Consider the following 14297-nt stretch of genomic DNA (forward strand, 5'->3'; position numbering starts at 1 on the left):
GAATATGCATGCCCTCGTCAGATCGCAGCAGCTTGAGGCCGGGCCAGTCCCGGCATGGGAGACTGGCTGGGAATCCCTGGTCCTGTTGACATTTTGTACATTTTATTTCCAAGCTTGCCCTTCCGAGTTTATCCTTCTTGAAAAGAACATCAGAGATGGCACGCTTCCGTCAACGGCCATTCTAAGCTGAATATGCATGCCCTCGTCAAATCGCAGCCGCTAAGCAGCTTGAGGCCGGGCCAGTACCGGCATGGGAGTCTGGCTGGGAATCACTGGTCCTGTTGACATTTTGTACGTTTTATTTCCAAGCTTGCCCTTCCGAGTGTATCCTTCTTGAAAAGAACGTCAGAGATGACACGCTTCCGTCAACGGCCATTCTAAGCTGAATATGCATGCCCTTGTCAGATCGCAGCCGCTAAGCAGCTTGATGCAGGGCCAGTACCGGCATGGGAGACTTGCTGGGAATCCCTGGTCCTGTTGACATTTTGTACGTTTTATTTCCAAGCTTGCCCTTCCGAGTTTATCCTTCTTGAAAAGAACGTCAGAGATGGCACGCTTCCGTCAACGGCCATTCTAAGCTGAATATGCATTCCCTCGTCAGATCGCAGCCTCTAAGCAGCTTGAGGCCGGGCCAGTGCCAGCATGGGAGACTGGCTGGGAATCCCTGGTCCTGTTGACATTCTGTATGTTTTTTTTCCAAGCTTGCCCTTCCGAGTTTATCCTTCTTGAAAAAATCGTCAGAGATGGCACGCTTCCATCATCGGCCATTCTAAGCTGAATATGCATGCCCTCGTCACATCGCAGCCGCTAAGCAGCTTGAGGCCGGGCCAGTACCGGCATGGGAGACTGGCTGGGAATCCCTGGTCCTGTTGACATTTTGTACGTTTTTTTTCCAAGCTTGCCCTTCCGAGTTTATGCTTCTTGAAAAGAACGTCAGAGATGGCATGCTTCCGTCAACGGCCATTCTAAGCTGAATATGCATGCCCTTGTCAGATCGCAGCCGCTAAGCAGCTTGAGGCCGGGCCAGTACCGGCATGGGAGACTGGCTGGGAATCCCTGGTCCTGTTGACATTTTGTACGTTTTTTTTCCAAGCTTGCCCTTCCGAGTTTATCCTTCTTGAAAAAAACGTCAGAGATGGCACGCTTCCGTCAACGGCCATTCTAAGCTGAATATGCCTGCCCTCGTCAGATCGCAGCCGCTAAGCAGCTTGAGGCCGGGCCAGTACCGGCATGGGAGACTGGCTGGGAATCCCTGGTCCTCTTGACATCTTGTACGTTTTTTTTCCAAGCTTGCCCTTCCGAGTTTATCCTTCTTGAAAAGAACGTCAGAGATGGCAATCTTCTGTCAACGGCCATTCTAAGCTGAATATGCATGCCCTCGTCAGATCGCAGCCGCTAAGCAGCTTGAGGCCGGTCCATTACTGGCATGGGAGACTGGCTGGGAATCCCTGGTCCTGTTGACATTTTGTACGTTTTTTTTCCAAGCTTGCCCTTCCGAGTTTATCCTTCTTGAAAAGAACGTCAGAGATAGCACGCTTCCGTCAACGGCCATTCTAAGCTGAATATGCATGCCCTCGTCAGATCGCAGCCGCTAAGCAGCTTGAGGCCGGGCCAGTACCGGCATGGGAGACTGGCTGGGAATCCCTGATCCTGTTGACATTTTGTACGTTTTATTTCCAAGCTTGCCCTTCCGAGTTTATCCTTCTTGAAAAGAACGTCAGAGATGACACGCTTCCGTCAACGGCCATTCTATGCTGAATATGCATGCCCTCGTCAGATCGCAGCCGCTAAGAAGCTTGAGGCAGGGCCAGTACCGGCATGCGAGACTGGCTGGGAATCCCTGGTACTGTTGACATTTTTTACGTTTTTTTTCCAAGCTTGCCCTTCCGAGTTTATCCTTCTTGAAAAGAACGTCAGAGATGGCACGCTTCCGTCAACGGCCATTCTATGCTGAATATGCATGCCCTCGTCAGATCGCAGCCGCTAAGCAGCTTGAGGCAGGGCCAGTACCGGCATGGGAGACTGGCTGGGAATCCCTGGTCCTGTTGACATTTTGTACGTTTTTTTTCCAAGCTTGCCCTTCCGAGTTTATCCTTCTTGAAAAAAACGTCAGAGATGGCACGCTTCCGTCAACGGCCATTCTAAGCTGAATATGCCTGCCCTCATCAGATCGCAGCCGCTAAGCAGCTTGAGGTCGGGCCAGTGCCGGCATGGGAGACTGGCTGGGAATCCCTGGTCCTGTTGACATTTTGTACGTTTTTTTTCCAAGCTTGCCCTTCCGAGTTTATCCTTCTTGAAAAGAACGTCAGAGATGGCAAGCTTCTGTCAACGGCCATTCTAAGTTGAATATGCATGCCCTCGTCAGATCGCAGCCGCTAAGCAGCTTGAGGCCGGGCCAGTACCGGCATGGGAGACTGGCTGGGAATCCCTGGTCCTGTTGACATTTTGTACGTTTTTTTTCCAAGCTTGCCCTTCCGAGTTTATCCTTCTTGAAAAGAATGTCAGAGATGGCACGCTTCCGTCAACGGCCATTCTAAGCTGAATATGCATGCCCTCGTCAGAGCGCAGCCGCTAAGCAGCTTGAGGCAGGGCCAGTACCGGCATGGGAGACTGGCTGGGAATCCCTGATCCTGTTGACATTTTGTACGTTTTATTTCCAAGCTTGCCCTTCCGAGTTTATCCTTCTTGAAAAGAACGTCAGAGATGACACGCTTCCGTCAATGGCCATTCTAAGCTGAATATGCATGCCCTCGTCAGATCGCAGCCGCTAAGCAGCTTGAGGCCGGGCCAGTACCGGCATGGGAGTCTGGCTGGGAATCACTGGTCCTGTTGACATTTTGTACGTTTTATTTCCAAGCTTGCCCTTCCGAGTGTATCCTTCTTGAAAAGAACGTCAGAGATGACACGCTTCCGTCAACGGCCATTCTAAGCTGAATATGCATGCCCTTGTCAGATCGCAGCCGCTAAGCAGCTTGATGCAGGGCCAGTACCGGCATGGGAGACTTGCTGGGAATCCCTGGTCCTGTTGACATTATGTACGTTTTATTTCCAAGCTTGCCCTTCCGAGTTTATCCTTCTTGAAAAGAACGTCAGAGATGGCACGCTTCCGTCAACGGCCATTCTAAGCTGAATATGCATTCCCTCGTCAGATCGCAGCCTCTAAGCAGCTTGAGGCCGGGCCAGTGCCAGCATGGGAGACTGGCTGGGAATCCCTGGTCCTGTTGACATTCTGTATGTTTTTTTTCCAAGCTTGCCCTTCCGAGTTTATCCTTCTTGAAAAAATCGTCAGAGATGGCACGCTTCCATCATCGGCCATTCTAAGCTGAATATGCATGCCCTCGTCACATCGCAGCCGCTAAGCAGCTTGAGGCCGGGCCAGTACCGGCATGGGAGACTGGCTGGGAATCCCTGGTCCTGTTGACATTTTGTACGTTTTTTTTCCAAGCTTGCCCTTCCGAGTTTATGCTTCTTGAAAAGAACGTCAGAGATGGCATGCTTCCGTCAACGGCCATTCTAAGCTGAATTTGCATGCCCTTGTCAGATCGCAGCCGCTAAGCAGCTTGAGGCCGGGCCAGTACCGGCATGGGAGACTGGCTGGGAATCCCTGGTCCTGTTGACATTTTGTACGTTTTTTTTCCAAGCTTGCCCTTCCGAGTTTATCCTTCTTGAAAAAAACGTCAGAGATGGCACGCTTCCGTCAACGGCCATTCTAAGCTGAATATGCCTGCCCTCGTCAGATCGCAGCCGCTAAGCAGCTTGAGGCCGGGCCAGTACCGGCATGGGAGACTGGCTGGGAATCCCTGGTCCTCTTGACATCTTGTACGTTTTTTTTCCAAGCTTGCCCTTCCGAGTTTATCCTTCTTGAAAAGAACGTCAGAGATGGCAATCTTCTGTCAACGGCCATTCTAAGCTGAATATGCATGCCCTCGTCAGATCGCAGCCGCTAAGCAGCTTGAGGCCGGTCCATTACTGGCATGGGAGACTGGCTGGGAATCCCTGGTCCTGTTGACATTTTGTACGTTTTTTTTCCAAGCTTGCCCTTCCGAGTTTATCCTTCTTGAAAAGAACGTCAGAGATAGCACGCTTCCGTCAACGGCCATTCTAAGCTGAATATGCATGCCCTCGTCAGATCGCAGCCGCTAAGCAGCTTGAGGCCGGGCCAGTACCGGCATGGGAGACTGGCTGGGAATCCCTGATCCTGTTGACATTTTGTACGTTTTATTTCCAAGCTTGCCCTTCCGAGTTTATCCTTCTTGAAAAGAACGTCAGAGATGACACGCTTCCGTCAACGGCCATTCTATGCTGAATATGCATGCCCTCGTCAGATCGCAGCCGCTAAGAAGCTTGAGGCAGGGCCAGTACCGGCATGCGAGACTGGCTGGGAATCCCTGGTACTGTTGACATTTTTTACGTTTTTTTTCCAAGCTTGCCCTTCCGAGTTTATCCTTCTTGAAAAGAACGTCAGAGATGGCACGCTTCCGTCAACGGCCATTCTATGCTGAATATGCATGCCCTCGTCAGATCGCAGCCGCTAAGCAGCTTGAGGCAGGGCCAGTACCGGCATGGGAGACTGGCTGGGAATCCCTGGTCCTGTTGACATTTTGTACGTTTTTTTTCCAAGCTTGCCCTTCCGAGTTTATCCTTCTTGAAAAAAACGTCAGAGATGGCACGCTTCCGTCAACGGCCATTCTAAGCTGAATATGCCTGCCCTCATCAGATCGCAGCCGCTAAGCAGCTTGAGGTCGGGCCAGTGCCGGCATGGGAGACTGGCTGGGAATCCCTGGTCCTGTTGACATTTTGTACGTTTTTTTTCCAAGCTTGCCCTTCCGAGTTTATCCTTCTTGAAAAGAACGTCAGAGATGGCAAGCTTCTGTCAACGGCCATTCTAAGTTGAATATGCATGCACTCGTCAGATCGCAGCCGCTAAGCAGCTTGAGGCCGGGCCAGTGCCGGCATGGGAGACTGGCTGGGAATCCCTGGTCCTGTTGACATTTTGTACTTTTTTTTCCAAGCTTGCCCTTCCGAGTTTATCCTTCTTGAAAAGAATGTCAGAGATGGCACGCTTCCGTCAACGGCCATTCTAAGCTGAATATGCATGCCCTCGTCAGAGCGCAGCCGCTAAGCAGCTTGAGGCAGGGCCAGTACCGGCATGGGAGACTGGCTGGGAATCCCTGATCCTGTTGACATTTTGTACGTTTTATTTCCAAGCTTGCCCTTCCGAGTTTATCCTTCTTGAAAAGAACGTCAGAGATGACACGCTTCCGTCAATGGCCATTCTAAGCTGAATATGCATGCCCTCGTCAGATCGCAGCCGCTAAGCAGCTTGAGGCAGGGCCAGTACCGGCATTCGAGACTGGCTGGGAATCCCTGGTCCTGTTGACATTTTGTACGTTTTTTTTCCAAGCTTGCCCTTCCGAGTTTATCCTTCTTGAAAAGAACGTCAGAGATGGCACGCTTCCGTCAACGGCCATTCTAAGCTGAATACGCATGCCCTCGTCAGATCGCAGCCGCTTAGCAGCTTGAGGCTGGGCCAGTACCGGCATGGGAGACTGGCTGGGAATCCCTGGTCCTGTTGACATTTTGTACGTTTTTTTTCCAAGCTTGCCCTTCCGAGTTTATCCTTCTTGAAAAAAACGTCAGAGATGGCACGCTTCCGTCAACGGCCATTCTAAGCTGAATATGCCTGCCCTCATCAGATCGCAGCCGCTAAGCAGCTTGAGGCCGGGCCAGTACCGGGATGGGAGACTGGCTGGGAATCCCTGGTCCTGTTGACATTTTGTACGTTTTTTTTCCAAGCTTGCCCTTCCGAGTTTATCCTTCTTGAAAAGAACGTCAGAGATGGCACTCTTCCGTCAACGGCCATTCTAAGCTGAATATGCATTCCCTCGTCAGATCGCAGCCGCTAAGCAGCTTGAGGCTGGGCCAGTACCTGCATGGGAGACTGGCTGCGAATCCTTGGTCCTGTTGACATTTTGTACGTTTTTTTTCCAAGCTTGCCCTTCCGAGTTTATCCTTCTTGAAAAGAACGTCAGAGATGGCACGCTTCCGTCAACGGCCATTCTAAGCTGAATATGCATGCCCTCGTCAGATCGCAGCAGCTTGAGGCCGGGCCAGTCCCGGCATGGGAGACTGGCTGGGAATCCCTGGTCCTGTTGACATTTTGTACATTTTATTTCCAAGCTTGCCCTTCCGAGTTTATCCTTCTTGAAAAGAACATCAGAGATGGCACGCTTCCGTCAACGGCCATTCTAAGCTGAATATGCATGCCCTCGTCAGATCGCAGCCGATAAGCAGCTTGAGGCCGGGCCAGTACCGGCATGGGAGACTGGCTGGGAATCACTGGTCCTGTTGACATTTTGTACGTTTTATTTCCAAGCTTGCCCTTCCGAGTGTATCCTTCTTGAAAAGAACGTCAGAGATGACACGCTTCCGTCAACGGCCATTCTAAGCTGAATATGCATGCCCTTGTCAGATCGCAGCCGCTAAGCAGCTTGATGCAGGGCCAGTACCTGCATGGGAGACTTGCTGGGAATCCCTGGTCCTGTTGACATTTTGTACGTTTTATTTCCAAGCTTGCCCTTCCGAGTTTATCCTTCTTGAAAAGAACGTCAGAGATGGCACACTTCCGTCAACGGCCATTCTAAGCTGAATATGCATTCCCTCGTCAGATCGCAGCCTCTAAGCAGCTTGAGGCCGGGCCAGTGCCAGCATGGGAGACTGGCTGGGAATCCCTTGTCCTGTTGACATTCTGTATGTTTTTTTTCCAAGCTTGCCCTTCCGAGTTTATCCTTCTTGAAAAAATCGTTAGAGATGGCACGCTTCCATCATCGGCCATTCTAAGCTGAATATGCATGCCCTCGTCACATCGCAGCCGCTAAGCAGCTTGAGGCCGGGCCAGTACCGGCATGGGAGACTGGCTGGGAATCCCTGGTCCTGTTGACATTTTGTACGTTTTTTTTCCAAGCTTGCCCTTCCGAGTTTATCCTTCTTGAAAAAAACGTCAGAGATGGCACGCTTCCGTCAACGGCCATTCTAAGCTGAATATGCCTGCCCTCGTCAGATCGCAGCCGCTAAGCAGCTTGAGGCCGGGCCAGTACCGGCATGGGAGACTGGCTGGGAATCCCTGGTCCTCTTGACATCTTGTACGTTTTTTTTCCAAGCTTGCCCTTCCGAGTTTATCCTTCTTGAAAAGAACGTCAGAGATGGCAATCTTCTGTCAACGGCCATTCTAAGCTGAATATGCATGCCCTCGTCAGATCGCAGCCGCTAAGCAGCTTGAGGCTGGGCCAGTACCGGCATGGGAGACTGGCTGGGAATCCCTGGTCCTGTTGACATTTTGTACGTTTTATTTCCAAGCTTGCCCTTCCGAGTTTATCCTTCTTGAAAAGAACGTCAGAGATGGCACGCTTCTGTCAACGGCCATTCTAAGCTGAATATGCATGCCCTCGTCAGATCGCAGACGCTAAGCAGCTTGAGGCAGGGCCAGTACCGGCATGCGAGACTGGCTGGGAATCCCTGGTCCTGTTGACATTTTGTACGGTTTTTTTCCAAGCTTGCCCTTCCGAGTTTATCCTTCTTGAAAAGAACGTCAGAGATGGCACGCTTCCGTCAACGGCCATTCTAAGCTGAATATGCATGCCCTCGTCAGATCGCAGCAGCTAAGCAGCTTGAGGCTGGGCCAGTACCAGAATGGGAGACTGGCTGGGAATCCCTGGTCCTGTTGACATTTTGTACGTGTTTTTTCCAAGCTTGCCCTTCCGAGTTTATCCTTCTTGAAAAAAACGTCAGAGATGGCATGCTTCCGTCAACGGCCATTCTAAGCTGAATATGCCTTCCCTCGTCAGATCGCAGCCGCTAAGCAGCTTGAGGCTGGGCCAGTACCGGCATGGGAGACTGGCTGGGAATCCCTGGTCCTGTTGACATTTTGTACGTTTTATTTCCAAGCTTGCCCTTCCGAGTTTATCCTTCTTGAAAAGAACGTCAGAGATGGCACGCTTCCGTCAACGGCCATTCTAAGCTCAATATGCATTCCCTCGTCAGATCGCAGCCTCTAAGCAGCTTGAGGCCGGGCCAGTACCGGCATGGGAGACTGGCTGGGAATCCCTGGTCCTGTTGACATGATGTATGTTTTTTTTCCAAGCTTGCCCTTCCGAGTTTATCCTTCTTGAAAAAATCGTCAGAGATGGCACGCTTCCATCATCGGCCATTCTAAGCTGAATATGCATGCCCTCGTCACATCGCAGCCGCTAAGCAGCTTGAGGCCGGGCCAGTACCGGCATGGGAGACTGGCTGGGAATCCCTGGTCCTGTTGACATTTTGTACGTTTTTTTTCCAAGCTTGCCCTTCCGAGTTTATCCTTCTTGAAAAAAACGTCAGAGATGGCACGCTTCCGTCAATGGCCATTCTAAGCTGAATATGCCTGCCCTCGTCAGATCGCAGCCGCTAAGCAGCTTGAGGCCGGGCCAGTACCGGCATGGGAGACTGGCTGGGAATCCCTGGTCCTGTTGACATTTTGTACGTTTTTTTTCCAAGCTTGCCCTTCCGAGTTTATCCTTCTTGAAAAGAACGTCAGAGATGGCAAGCTTCTGTCAACGGCCATTCTAAGTTGAATATGCATGCCCTCGTCAGATCGCAGCCGCTAAGCAGCTTGAGGCCGGGCCAGTACCGGCATGGGAGACTGGCTGGGAATCCCTGGTCCTGTTGACATTTTGTACGTTTTTTTTCCAAGCTTGCCCTTCCGAGTTTATCCTTCTTGAAAAGAACGTCAGAGATGGCACGCTTCCGTCAACGGCCATTCTAAGCTGAATATGCATGCCCTCGTCAGAGCGCAGCCGCTAAGCAGCTTGAGGCAGGGCCAGTACCGGCATGGGAGACTGGCTGGGAATCCCTGATCCTGTTGACATTTTGTACGTTTTATTTCCAAGCTTGCCCTTCCGAGTTTATCCTTCTTGAAAAGAACGTCAGAGATGACACGCTTCCGTCAATGGCCATTCTAAGCTGAATATGCATGCCCTCGTCAGATCGCAGCCGCTAAGCAGCTTGAGGCAGGGCCAGTACCGGCATTCGAGACTGGCTGGGAATCCCTGGTCCTGTTGACATTTTGTACGTTTTTTTTCCAAGCTTGCCCTTCCGAGTTTATCCTTCTTGAAAAGAACGTCAGAGATGGCACGCTTCCGTCAACGGCCATTCTAAGCTGAATATGCATGCCCTCGTCAGATCGCAGCCGCTTAGCAGCTTGAGGCCGGGCCAGTACCGGCATGGGAGACTGGCTGGGAATCCCTGGTCCTGTTGACATTTTGTACGTTTTTTTTTCCAAGCTTGCCCTTCCGAGTTTATCCTTCTTGAAAAAAACGTCAGAGATGGCACGCTTCCGTCAACGGCCATTCTAAGCTGAATATGCCTGCCCTCATCAGATCGCAGCCGCTAAGCAGCTTGAGGCCGGGCCAGTACCGGGATGGGAGACTGGCTGGGAATCCCTGGTCCTGTTGACATTTTGTACGTTTTTTTTCCAAGCTTGCCCTTCCGAGTTTATCCTTCTTGAAAAGAACGTCAGAGATGGCACGCTTCCGTCAACGGCCATTCTAAGCTGAATATGCATTCCCTCGTCATTTCGCAGCCGCTAGGCAGCTTGAGGCTGGGCCAGTACCTGCATGGGAGACTGGCTGCGAATCCTTGGTCCTGTTGATATTTTGTACGTTTTTTTTCCAAGCTTGCCCTTCCGAGTTTATCCTTCTTGAAAAGAACGTCAGAGATGGCACGCTTCCGTCAACGGCCATTCTAAGCTGAATATGCATGCCCTTGTCAGATCGCAGCAGCTTGAGGCCGGGCCAGTCCCGGCATGGGAGACTGGCTGGGAATCCCTGGTCCTGTTGACATTTTGTACATTTTATTTCCAAGCTTGCCCTTCCGAGTTTATCCTTCTTGAAAAGAACATCAGAGATGGCACGCTTCCGTCAACGGCCATTCTAAGCTGAATATGCATGCCCTCGTCAGATCGCAGCCGCTAAGCAGCTTGAGGCCGGGCCAGTACCGGCATGGGAGTCTGGCTGGGAATCACTGGTCCTGTTGACATTTTGTACGTTTTATTTCCAAGCTTGCCCTTCCGAGTGTATCCTTCTTGAAAAGAACGTCAGAGATGACACGCTTCCGTCAACGGCCATTCTAAGCTGAATATGCATGCCCTTGTCAGATCGCAGCCGCTAAGCAGCTTGATGCAGGGCCAGTACCGGCATGGGAGACTTGCTGGGAATCCCTGGTCCTGTTGACATTTTGTACGTTTTATTTCCAAGCTTGCCCTTCCGAGTTTATCCTTCTTGAAAAGAACGTCAGAGATGGCACGCTTCCGGCAACGGCCATTCTAAGCTGAATATGCATTCCCTCGTCAGATCGCAGCCTCTAAGCAGCTTGAGGCCGGGCCAGTGCTAGCATGGGAGACTGGCTGGGAATCCCTGGTCCTGTTGACATTCTGTATGTTTTTTTTCCAAGCTTGCCCTTCCGAGTTTATCCTTCTTGAAAAAATCGTCAGAGATGGCACGCTTCCATCATCGGCCATTCTAAGCTGAATATGCATGCCCTCGTCACATCGCAGCCGCTAAGCAGCTTGAGGCCGGGCCAGTACCGGCATGGGAGACTGGCTGGGAATCCCTGGTCCTGTTGACATTTTGTACGTTTTTTTTCCAAGCTTGCCCTTCCGAGTTTATGCTTCTTGAAAAGAACGTCAGAGATGGCATGCTTCCGTCAACGGCCATTCTAAGCTGAATATGCATGCCCTTGTCAGATCGCAGCCGCTAAGCAGCTTGAGGCCGGGCCAGTACCGGCATGGGAGACTGGCTGGGAATCCCTGGTCCTGTTGACATTTTGTACGTTTTTTTTCCAAGCTTGCCCTTCCGAGTTTATCCTTCTTGAAAAAAACGTCAGAGATGGCACGCTTCCGTCAACGGCCATTCTAAGCTGAATATGCCTGCCCTCGTCAGATCGCAGCCGCTAAGCAGCTTGAGGCCGGGCCAGTACCGGCATGGGAGACTGGCTGGGAATCCCTGGTCCTCTTGACATCTTGTACGTTTTTTTTCCAAGCTTGCCCTTCCGAGTTTATCCTTCTTGAAAAGAACGTCAGAGATGGCAATCTTCTGTCAACGGCCATTCTAAGCTGAATATGCATGCCCTCGTCAGATCGCAGCCGCTAAGCAGCTTGAGGCCGGTCCATTACTGGCATGGGAGACTGGCTGGGAATCCCTGGTCCTGTTGACATTTTGTACGTTTTTTTTCCAAGCTTGCCCTTCCGAGTTTATCCTTCTTGAAAAGAACGTCAGAGATAGCACGCTTCCGTCAACGGCCATTCTAAGCTGAATATGCATGCCCTCGTCAGATCGCAGCCGCTAAGCAGCTTGAGGCCGGGCCAGTACCGGCATGGGAGACTGGCTGGGAATCCCTGATCCTGTTGACATTTTGTACGTTTTATTTCCAAGCTTGCCCTTCCGAGTTTATCCTTCTTGAAAAGAACGTCAGAGATGACACGCTTCCGTCAACGGCCATTCTATGCTGAATATGCATGCCCTCGTCAGATCGCAGCCGCTAAGAAGCTTGAGGCAGGGCCAGTACCGGCATGCGAGACTGGCTGGGAATCCCTGGTACTGTTGACATTTTTTACGTTTTTTTTCCAAGCTTGCCCTTCCGAGTTTATCCTTCTTGAAAAGAACGTCAGAGATGGCACGCTTCCGTCAACGGCCATTCTATGCTGAATATGCATGCCCTCGTCAGATCGCAGCCGCTAAGCAGCTTGAGGCAGGGCCAGTACCGGCATGGGAGACTGGCTGGGAATCCCTGGTCCTGTTGACATTTTGTACGTTTTTTTTCCAAGCTTGCCCTTCCGAGTTTATCCTTCTTGAAAAAAACGTCAGAGATGGCACGCTTCCGTCAACGGCCATTCTAAGCTGAATATGCCTGCCCTCATCAGATCGCAGCCGCTAAGCAGCTTGAGGTCGGGCCAGTGCCGGCATGGGAGACTGGCTGGGAATCCCTGGTCCTGTTGACATTTTGTACGTTTTTTTTCCAAGCTTGCCCTTCCGAGTTTATCCTTCTTGAAAAGAACGTCAGAGATGGCACGCTTCCGTCAACGGCCATTCTAAGCTGAATTTGCATGCCCTCGTCAGATCGCAGCAGCTTGAGGCCGGGCCAGTCCCGGCATGGGAGACTGGCTGGGAATCCCTGGTCCTGTTGACATTTTGTACGTTTTATTTCCAAGCTTGCCCTTCCGAGTTTATCCTTCTTGAAAAGAACATCAGAGATGGCACGCTTCCATCAACGGCCATTCTAAGCTGAATATGCATGCCCTCGTCAGATCGCAGCCGCTAAGCAGCTTGAGGCCGGGCCAGTACCGGCATGGGAGACTGGCTGGGAATCACTGGTACTGTTGACATTTTGTACGTTTTATTTCCAAGCTTGCCCTTCCGAGTGTATCCTTCTTGAAAAGAACGTCAGAGATGACACGCTTCCGACAACGGCCATTCTAAGCTGAATATGCATGCCCTTGTCAGATCGCAGCCGCTAAGCAGCTTGAGGCAGGGCCAGGACTGGCTGGGAATCCCTGGTCCTGTTGACATTTTGTACGTTTTATTTCCAAGCTTGCCCTTCCGAGTTTATCCTTCTTGAAAAGAACGTCAGAGATGGCACGCTTCTGTCAACGGCCATTCTAAGCTGAATATGCATGCCCTCGTCAGATCGCAGCCGCTAAGCAGCTTGAGGCAGGTCCAGTACCGGCATGCGAGACTGGCTGGGAATCCCTGGTCCTGTTGACATTTTGTACGTTTTTTTTCCAAGCTTGCCCTTCCGAGTTTATCCTTCTTGAAAAGAACGTCAGAGATGGCACGCTTCCGTCAATGGCCATTCTAAGCTGAATATGCATGCCCTCGTCAGATCGCAGCCGCTAAGCAGCTTGAGGCTGGGCCAGTACCTGCATGGGAGACTGGCTGCGAATCCTTGGTCCTGTTGACATTTTGTACGTTTTTTTTCCAAGCTTGCCCTTCCGAGTTTATCCTTCTTGAAAAGAACGTCAGAGATGGCACGCTTCCGTCAACGGCCATTCTAAGCTGAATATGCATGCCCTCGTCAGATCGCAGCAGCTTGAGGCCGGGCCAGTCCCGGCATGGGAGACTGGCTGGGAATCCCTGGTCCTGTTGACATTTTGTACATTTTATTTCCAAGCTTGCCCTTCCGAGTTTATCCTTCTTGAAAAGAACATCAGAGATGGCACGCTTCCGTCAACGGCCATTCTAAGCTGAATATGCATGCCCTCGTCAGATCGCAGCCGATAAGCAGCTTGAGGCCGGGCCAGTACCGGCATGGGAGACTGGCTGGGAATCACTGGTCCTGTTGACATTTTGTACGTTTTATTTCCAAGCTTGCCCTTCCGAGTGTATCCTTCTTGAAAAGAACGTCAGAGATGACACGCTTCCGTCAACGGCCATTCTAAGCTGAATATGCATGCCCTTGTCAGATCGCAGCCGCTAAGCAGCTTGATGCAGGGCCAGTACCTGCATGGGAGACTTGCTGGGAATCCCTGGTCCTGTTGACATTTTGTACGTTTTATTTCCAAGCTTGCCCTTCCGAGTTTATCCTTCTTGAAAAGAACGTCAGAGATGGCACACTTCCGTCAACGGCCATTCTAAGCTGAATATGCATTCCCTCGTCAGATCGCAGCCTCTAAGCAGCTTGAGGCCGGGCCAGTGCCAGCATGGGAGACTGGCTGGGAATCCCTTGTCCTGTTGACATTCTGTATGTTTTTTTTCCAAGCTTGCCCTTCCGAGTTTATCCTTCTTGAAAAAATCGTTAGAGATGGCACGCTTCCATCATCGGCCATTCTAAGCTGAATATGCATGCCCTCGTCACATCGCAGCCGCTAAGCAGCTTGAGGCCGGGCCAGTACCGGCATGGGAGACTGGCTGGGAATCCCTGGTCCTGTTGACATTTTGTACGTTTTTTTTCCAAGCTTGCCCTTCCGAGTTTATCCTTCTTGAAAAAAACGTCAGAGATGGCACGCTTCCGTCAACGGCCATTCTAAGCTGAATATGCCTGCCCTCGTCAGATCGCAGCCGCTAAGCAGCTTGAGGCCGGGCCAGTACCGGCATGGGAGACTGGCTGGGAATCCCTGGTCCTCTTGACATCTTGTACGTTTTTTTTCCAAGCTTGCCCTTCCGAGTTTATCCTTCTTGAAAAGAACGTCAGAGATGGCAATCTTCTGTCAACGGCCATTCTAAGCTGAATATGCATGCCCTCGTCAGATCGCAGCCGCTAAGCAGCTT

General features: G+C 51.3%; 4 pseudogenes; all 4 read left to right on the forward strand.

The window, feature by feature from the left end:
- The first annotated feature begins 5655 nt into the window (after nt 1-5655).
- On the forward strand, nt 5656-5774 carry LOC141051585 (5S ribosomal RNA; annotated as a pseudogene).
- Nucleotides 5775-7607: 1833 nt separating this feature from the next.
- LOC141058882 (5S ribosomal RNA) lies at nt 7608-7726 on the forward strand (annotated as a pseudogene).
- Nucleotides 7727-8391: 665 nt separating this feature from the next.
- Nucleotides 8392-8510, forward strand: LOC141058591 (5S ribosomal RNA; annotated as a pseudogene).
- Nucleotides 8511-9372: 862 nt separating this feature from the next.
- Nucleotides 9373-9491, forward strand: LOC141052143 (5S ribosomal RNA; annotated as a pseudogene).
- Nucleotides 9492-14297: the final 4806 nt, after the last annotated feature.

The sequence above is a fragment of the Dendrobates tinctorius genome, unplaced genomic scaffold (assembly GCF_039654945.1).
Source record: "Dendrobates tinctorius isolate UK_male_01 unplaced genomic scaffold, ASM3965494v1 ptg000011l, whole genome shotgun sequence".
Taxonomy (NCBI): Eukaryota; Metazoa; Chordata; class Amphibia; order Anura; family Dendrobatidae; genus Dendrobates; species Dendrobates tinctorius.